Source organism: Helianthus annuus, chromosome 1 (genome assembly GCF_002127325.2).
Source record: "Helianthus annuus cultivar XRQ/B chromosome 1, HanXRQr2.0-SUNRISE, whole genome shotgun sequence".
Classification (NCBI taxonomy): Eukaryota; Viridiplantae; Streptophyta; class Magnoliopsida; order Asterales; family Asteraceae; genus Helianthus; species Helianthus annuus.
Window position 1 is genome coordinate 120709491 of NC_035433.2, and position 6829 is coordinate 120716319.

Below are 6829 nucleotides of genomic sequence, written 5' to 3' on the forward strand. Positions count from 1 at the left end.
CGTCATTTTATTTATGTTTTGATATTTGGTATCTGTTTGCCGTTGCTTACACGCCTTTTGTAGTCATTGGGTCCCACCGCAACGCGCGGGCGGAAAATAACTAGTTAGTATAGTATAAAAAGGCTATGTCGGTGGTGGGTTATTTTTTTAATTTTTTTTCTTTTTTTTTGTCTTCTCCAACATTTGAATTTTCTTTTTCTTTTTTTCTTAATTTACGTTTTCGACCCTTATGCTTTGTGTGTTGTTTCTTAAATACCAACTTCTTTTGCAATTTACAGTTTTCATCAACTTTTTAACTTTACGTTTTTACCTCTTGCATTGATTTTTTTTGGTTCAATGTTGTTTTACGTATTTTTTTTCCATCTCTTGTAATGTATGTTTTCGGTCCTTATGCTTTATTTGTTGTTTCTTAAATACCAAGTTCTTTTGTAATTTACAGTTTTCGTCAACGTTTAAAGTTTACGCTTTTACCCCTTGCACAATTTTTTTTCTTTCTTTTTTGTGGTTTTTGTTTTTTTACTTATTACCTTTAATTTTCAGCATTGACTCTTACAACCTCCTAACTTTCTAAATACTCTTAATCAACTTTTACGTCTTTATTTTTTTTTTTCATGTGGCTATAACTTTAAGTTGATTAGCATTCACACTGACTACCTTTTTACTTTGTAAATACTCTTCTAATCGAGTTTCCCACTTGACGTAAGATATGTGTCAACATACTTTTGTATCGGATTAAAAATCGGGTTGCCCCGCCGCGAAGCGCGGGTGTAACACGCTAGTTATACAAATATCTGAAACGAACAGATGAAACTGTACGGACAATGGAACCCACTTTTTAAAGGGTGACTTGTGACTTGTGACTGTCTCCTACAAGTTGTTGCAAGAAAGAATCTTCTGCCGCAGATTAATATTTTTTATTTAATTATTTATTTATATTTATCTTTTTTTTTTTAGTTTCTCATTTTCTGACCAGATCAATTATTCACATATTTCTTCCTGGTCCGAAAAAGAAGAGAGAAAACAGAATGATGTATATACTCAGAGGCCAACGGCACTGTGATCTCCTTGGTCCGAAAAAAGCGAAGGCTTTCAATAGCATCTACATGCGAAACCATGTCCAACGAGATCAAGCTGATGTGGGAAACTTAAATTGAGAGTTTAATAGCAGAGAAATTGATGGGATGTTTGGTATATGATGACATGCTTATACAGGACAGTTAAACTTAAGCAAATGATCCACTATTTCCGACCTTTATATTTGATTGTGGTGTGTTAATGAGGAATATAATGCAAGATTGGTATATGCCACAATGTTTGTTAGTAAAGTAATACATCTTTTCTTAATAGAGAGAGTGTTTCGAAGGTAATAACTTTAGTAGCGATTCATATCTTGTCTAAATAGACTAGAACAAACACCTAGTAAAGTAATTACTTCGGCTTCTCTCTTCGTCACTTATTTCATTTGTTTGGTCATGGTAAATAACAAAAAAATCAATTACATATGACTCATTCGATTTTGAAGAACACTTTTATCGAAATACACATAAAATATGCACGTCAAAACAGTATATTTGGAATTTTATAAAACATTACATTACATATTATTGTAATAACAAAAGGAGTAAACGGAGTCATTTCATTATAAAAAGTAAGCTAGCTTTTATAACATGTATGTTTGTGTTTCCATCACTTGTAAATTACTACTGATAATTCGATTTGAAAAAAAAATAACTTTATCGAGGCCTAGATAAACATAGGCTTGTCGTAACAGCATACCCAACATCGTATCTTGAAAGTTATAAGAAGAAAATATAATAAATCAAAGTTATTATAATAATAAAGTAATAAAATTTATTTACCTAAAAGAATTATTTAAACAGGATTCAAGTACTACGCCTTTTACTATTTATTAGTTTCATGAAGAGCAAGCGTATCAAATCATAATATATATGAATTAAGTATAAAGCATCCATTTAGTACACGTAAAGCACCAAATGTGAGCGAAAACAAAACACGACACTAGATAGATGCGTGTATATAATTCACGAAACCATGCATTTTGTGATTTGTAAGTCTAATATGTGAGCGAAAACAAATATGCGAGCAAGAATGCACGTATCACATAAGTACGTACAGACTTAAACTATAGCTATAATTTACCGACTTTTGTTATTTTTCATTGTTCTCATAATATACAAGGTCATCGGTCTAGACCAGAAACAAGCTGCATAGACGGCCCAAAGTCTATTTGAAATTTTGAATTGCTCATATTTGAATTGGCAAACGGGACCGGATTTTAAAGGTTTTATTTATTAATATTTTCTTTCGATATCTCATTTATTACTTCCATGAATATTGTTTATTTAATACTTTAACAAACAAATTAGTTTCCTTTTTTTTTTAAACTAGTTTAATACAAATGTTTAGTTTGAATTTTTTAGGGTTAACTTTGTACAATAGTAATCAAGTTTCAAGAGTGTTTTAACTAGGTCACTCATAATTCTTTTTGTTCCAGTTAGATCATTCAAGTTTCATTTGATGTTTCAATCCTAGATATTTTACCTAAATAGAAGGTCATCCATCTTACATGACATTTATTTAGGTTTTTTATTTAAAAAAAATTGTTGACATGAGCACATAAATGCCAAATGGATTAGAAAAAAAAAATAAGAAATAGGTTTAAAAAAATTTTAAAAAATTGTAGAAATGTTAACAAAATACGATAAAATTTTTTAAAAATTGTAGAAAAGTTAAAAAATGCGAAAAAATTTAAAAAAAATGTGATTTACCCTATTTTTAATAAATAAATTAATAAAACCTCCTAAACCATTTCATTTAAATTACTAAAAATTATGAAAATTTTATTAAAAAATCAAAATGGGCCAAAAAGCAATTGCTTTTTACCAAACCCTTCATACTACTAATAATACTGATTCATGGAACATCACTTTAGAAATAAGGATATGGTGGGCAACCTAATTGTTTGTTTTTACGATTTGTAATATTTGATTCTTTTGGGTTTTGGGTTTTGATTTATTATATTTCTTTTATTTGATTTCATATCATCATATTTAAAAAAAAAGGTTAAATAAATGTCATTTAGGACTATAACCTGCTATTCAGGTAAAATATCTAGCATTAGAACACCAAAATAAACTAGAATAATCTAATTGGAACAACAAATTTTATTAGTGACTTAATTAGAACACTCCTAAAACTTCATTACTATTCTGTGACATATTCCCAATTTTTAATAATGTATGTCTAACCAATCCTACTGATAAAACGCTTGGAGTTATTAGAAAAGATTACTTTTTTTCTCTAAATTGTTTTGCAACTTGGCATTTATGTGAAGAATGTCATCAAATTAGCATTTATTTCAAAAGTGAGGTCATGGTTTTTTTTTATAAAATATATATATATATTGTTGTATATGCTCAAAGTCCAGAGTTCCCACCATATGTGTGAGTGCCCTACTCCTAGTCTCTCTCCACTCTCAATATGTAGGTCTAGTTCACCTTTCTATCTTCTACGCAAACTCAGATCTCCACCGGCCAGTTATTTCCCACTTTTATCTGTTTTCCGGTATCTTAACTATTTTATATCTTTTTTATGTTCTTGAACTCTTGATTGTTTTCGTATTTTCCTACTTTTCTGATAGGGTTTTCTATCAAATCTACTTTTTTTTATTGGCATAAAGACAATTAGATAAAGGGTTTCTTATAGATTGGCTGGAATCTAAGCACAAGGGTGTGTTTTTTCTGTAGATTTAATAATGAAAATACTGATCACACACCAGAAAAGAGAAATAGGGCTTTGCTGTTATTGTATTTTTTTATTGTATTTAGTTTGAAGATTTTGTAAAGGAGTTACTACAGTAGATCTTTTGGTTCCATTTGGTACCCCTCACTTCATGACTTTAGGATTCCGCCAATCTAGATGTGCCACATCAGACCTTCCCTCGTGGCCTTAATTATTGAGACTGAACCCCTTGAAACATAAATTTGTGTTAGCCAATTTTTTCATCTCAAAGTCCCTCAAATCAAACCCTGTTCTTCATATTCATGGGCTTAATGAATCGGCTGTGGCCAACGGCTAGGTTATCTGGTAGATACATCGATCGCAGTCGTTGTTTTCCGGCGTGGCATCATCAAGATTCACGTACAAAATGCAAAAGCGTTTTGAGGATGAGAATCTTGATGATGCTGCATCGGAAATAAAACGACTACAAGTAGCAGATCAAGGTATGTGATGTCAAGACTGACTCACCATATGTGTCAGTTTCCAACTCTCCCAAACTGGTTATCAGTGTTCTTGTTTTATGTGTGTGTTTCTCTTTAATTAGTAAAAATTGTTACTTTCACTGTGGTAGCATTTATAAGATTGATTTATACTTTTAGTGGCTAATCTGCTGGCGCATGCCTTGCTTTATTTGTTCACAAAGTACTGCAGTGACCGTACTAAAACTATCATTTCAGATCTATGGTTGATTGCTCATACTATAGGTTATTTGGACAATTAGTTAACATCTTATGATTAAAAATGTTATATGTGATGATAAATTAGGTTTAGAAAAGGTTTCCATATTCCCACACCCCCTACATCTTATTCATACATCCTTTTTCACTATATCTCTCTCTATATATGTCTATGTATGTATAGAAAGAGATAGAGGAGACGGGTGTGTCAAAACCATGTTTGTTCAGCTTGTGAAAGTGATGTGGTGGTTTTGATAGGTGATGCTTGTGGAGTTTCTTCATCATCATCTCGCATGTTCTAATTCAAGCTAATCCTAATTTTTTTTTCTGTAGACTTATGTAGCAGGATTATACAACTTAATGACTTCATATAATTAGGGTTAATTATATTAGATGTTATCATTTGGCTTTGATATGATCTGGAACTTGATCATCAAATAGATTTACTTCATATCTGCAAACTCTGTGCAAAGGTGATCCATACATTTTGTTAACCGAGTTTAGTATCTATTATAGCTCTTATTATTTATTATTTGATCTGTAACTTATGTTTGTATGTCAGTAATTATCCTATCTGTAGTTTATTAGGATATATATTGACATTTGAATATTTGATCATTATCTAAATATCTTCTAATTGGGTTACACCTCAATTTATAAAGAGGAGACTCATGGTTAATCAATATATTGGAAGAGTGTCTTATTAGAGAACATATATCAGATAATATACATTTTATGTCATAAGAAGATATGATATTAACTTGATCATGTAGAAAGCCCTAATCAAACCCAACTCACATCTCCATGTAATGTTTAGCAAATTATTAACAGCTCATTAATTTGGGTGGACAATTAAATCTTTCATAGCATGGTTCAGTAATGTTAGTTTTCTGCAGTAACTTCATAACAACAACAATATGCACTGAACTGAATGATTTGAATGATTGAATAGATGAACAATAGAACAAGAAAGAATATGATAACAGAAATCGATGATTTGATTAATGGATAACTGATCCTATTTATACAATATGAACCGGTGTCAATCATACAGTTTGCCGGTTGAATTTGATAACTTCCCTACTGTTTATCTTGTATATATACTTCTCATTGTGATACAAAGTTACAAACTTGATCTTTATGCTTTAATATTTGTGTACCTTGCTGGCCAAGTCCTTCAACGATTCGTATTTGGATTTGGCCTCAAACGTCTTCTTGATATCTGTTCTTTGTTAATGATGTCATTTTTTCAGGAGATTCAAGGAAGCAAAAGGATATGTTTACATGAACTGATTATTCTTTTTATTTTTTTAGATGTAACAAGCATGTAGAGATACTTATGATCATGTGTACGTTTTTAGTTTTATGTCCATATAATGTCTGGATCTATGTAAACTGCTTTCATTGCCTCTAGTGTCTTACTATGGATCTATGTAAACTGCTTTCATTGCCTCTAGTGTGTTACTAGAAAGCATATGTTAATATATTGTGTGGTTCCAAAAAAATGATGTTATTGTAGTTTGGATGGTATGTTCTTTTATTATGCACGTTAGGTTTATATTTACTATTTTTTTTTTTTTCTGGAATCGAGACCAGGGTGAATCTTTTTTGACACACAAAAATGTTAGGTTGTTATGGATATCGTCGGCGAATATAAAAGAAAAATTCAAAGGTATCCCAAAAAATCTTTTGGACCTTGAGATATGATAATATTTGCAACAGGAAACAATAAATGAAATAGAAAACCTAAAAAGTACACTCGTAATATAACAAAAGAGTATCGACAATTATTCAGTTCGTTTGTTTTTTTATTGAAAGTATTTCGAATCATATATGATAAAATGAAGTTTAACAATAACTGAAAATAGAACACGAAATTAAAGTATTTGATATTAGTTTTTATCTAATTTGTAATTCTTTGTAATAATAATAATAATAATAATAATAATAATAATAATAATAATAATAATAATAATAATAATAATAATAATAACAATAATAATAATAACTAGTATTAAACACCCCGCATTGCGGCGGGGTAAAACTATGTCAAATAACATCAATGTCATACTCCGGTCAGTAACCACCAACAAAGAAAAAACTCGTAAAACAAAAAGACTAACGAAAAGTAGACGAAAAACGTTGAACCACGCACGGCTGTTGCGGCGTGTTAATGCGAAACGTAAAACATAAAAAATAACTAAGTCGATCAAAGACCCATGCATTACAACAGGGCCGATAAACGGAAAAAAAGTAGACGTAAAAATGTTGAAACAAATACACACGTTGCAGCTTATTAACTCGCAAAACTCAAACCGAAATGTAAAATAAAAAGTATAGGGTCAAAGTTG

The 6829-nt window shown here is 30.5% G+C and overlaps 1 long non-coding RNA gene across 1 annotated transcript; it reads left to right on the plus strand.

Annotated features, from left to right (window-relative positions):
• Nucleotides 1–3441: 3441 nt before the first annotated feature.
• LOC110874942 lies at nucleotides 3442–5983 on the plus strand. Its single transcript, XR_002556375.2, has 2 exons — nucleotides 3442–4244; nucleotides 5732–5983. It is a non-coding gene; the product is annotated as an uncharacterized LOC110874942 (long non-coding RNA).
• The last annotated feature ends 846 nt before the right edge of the window (nucleotides 5984–6829 follow it).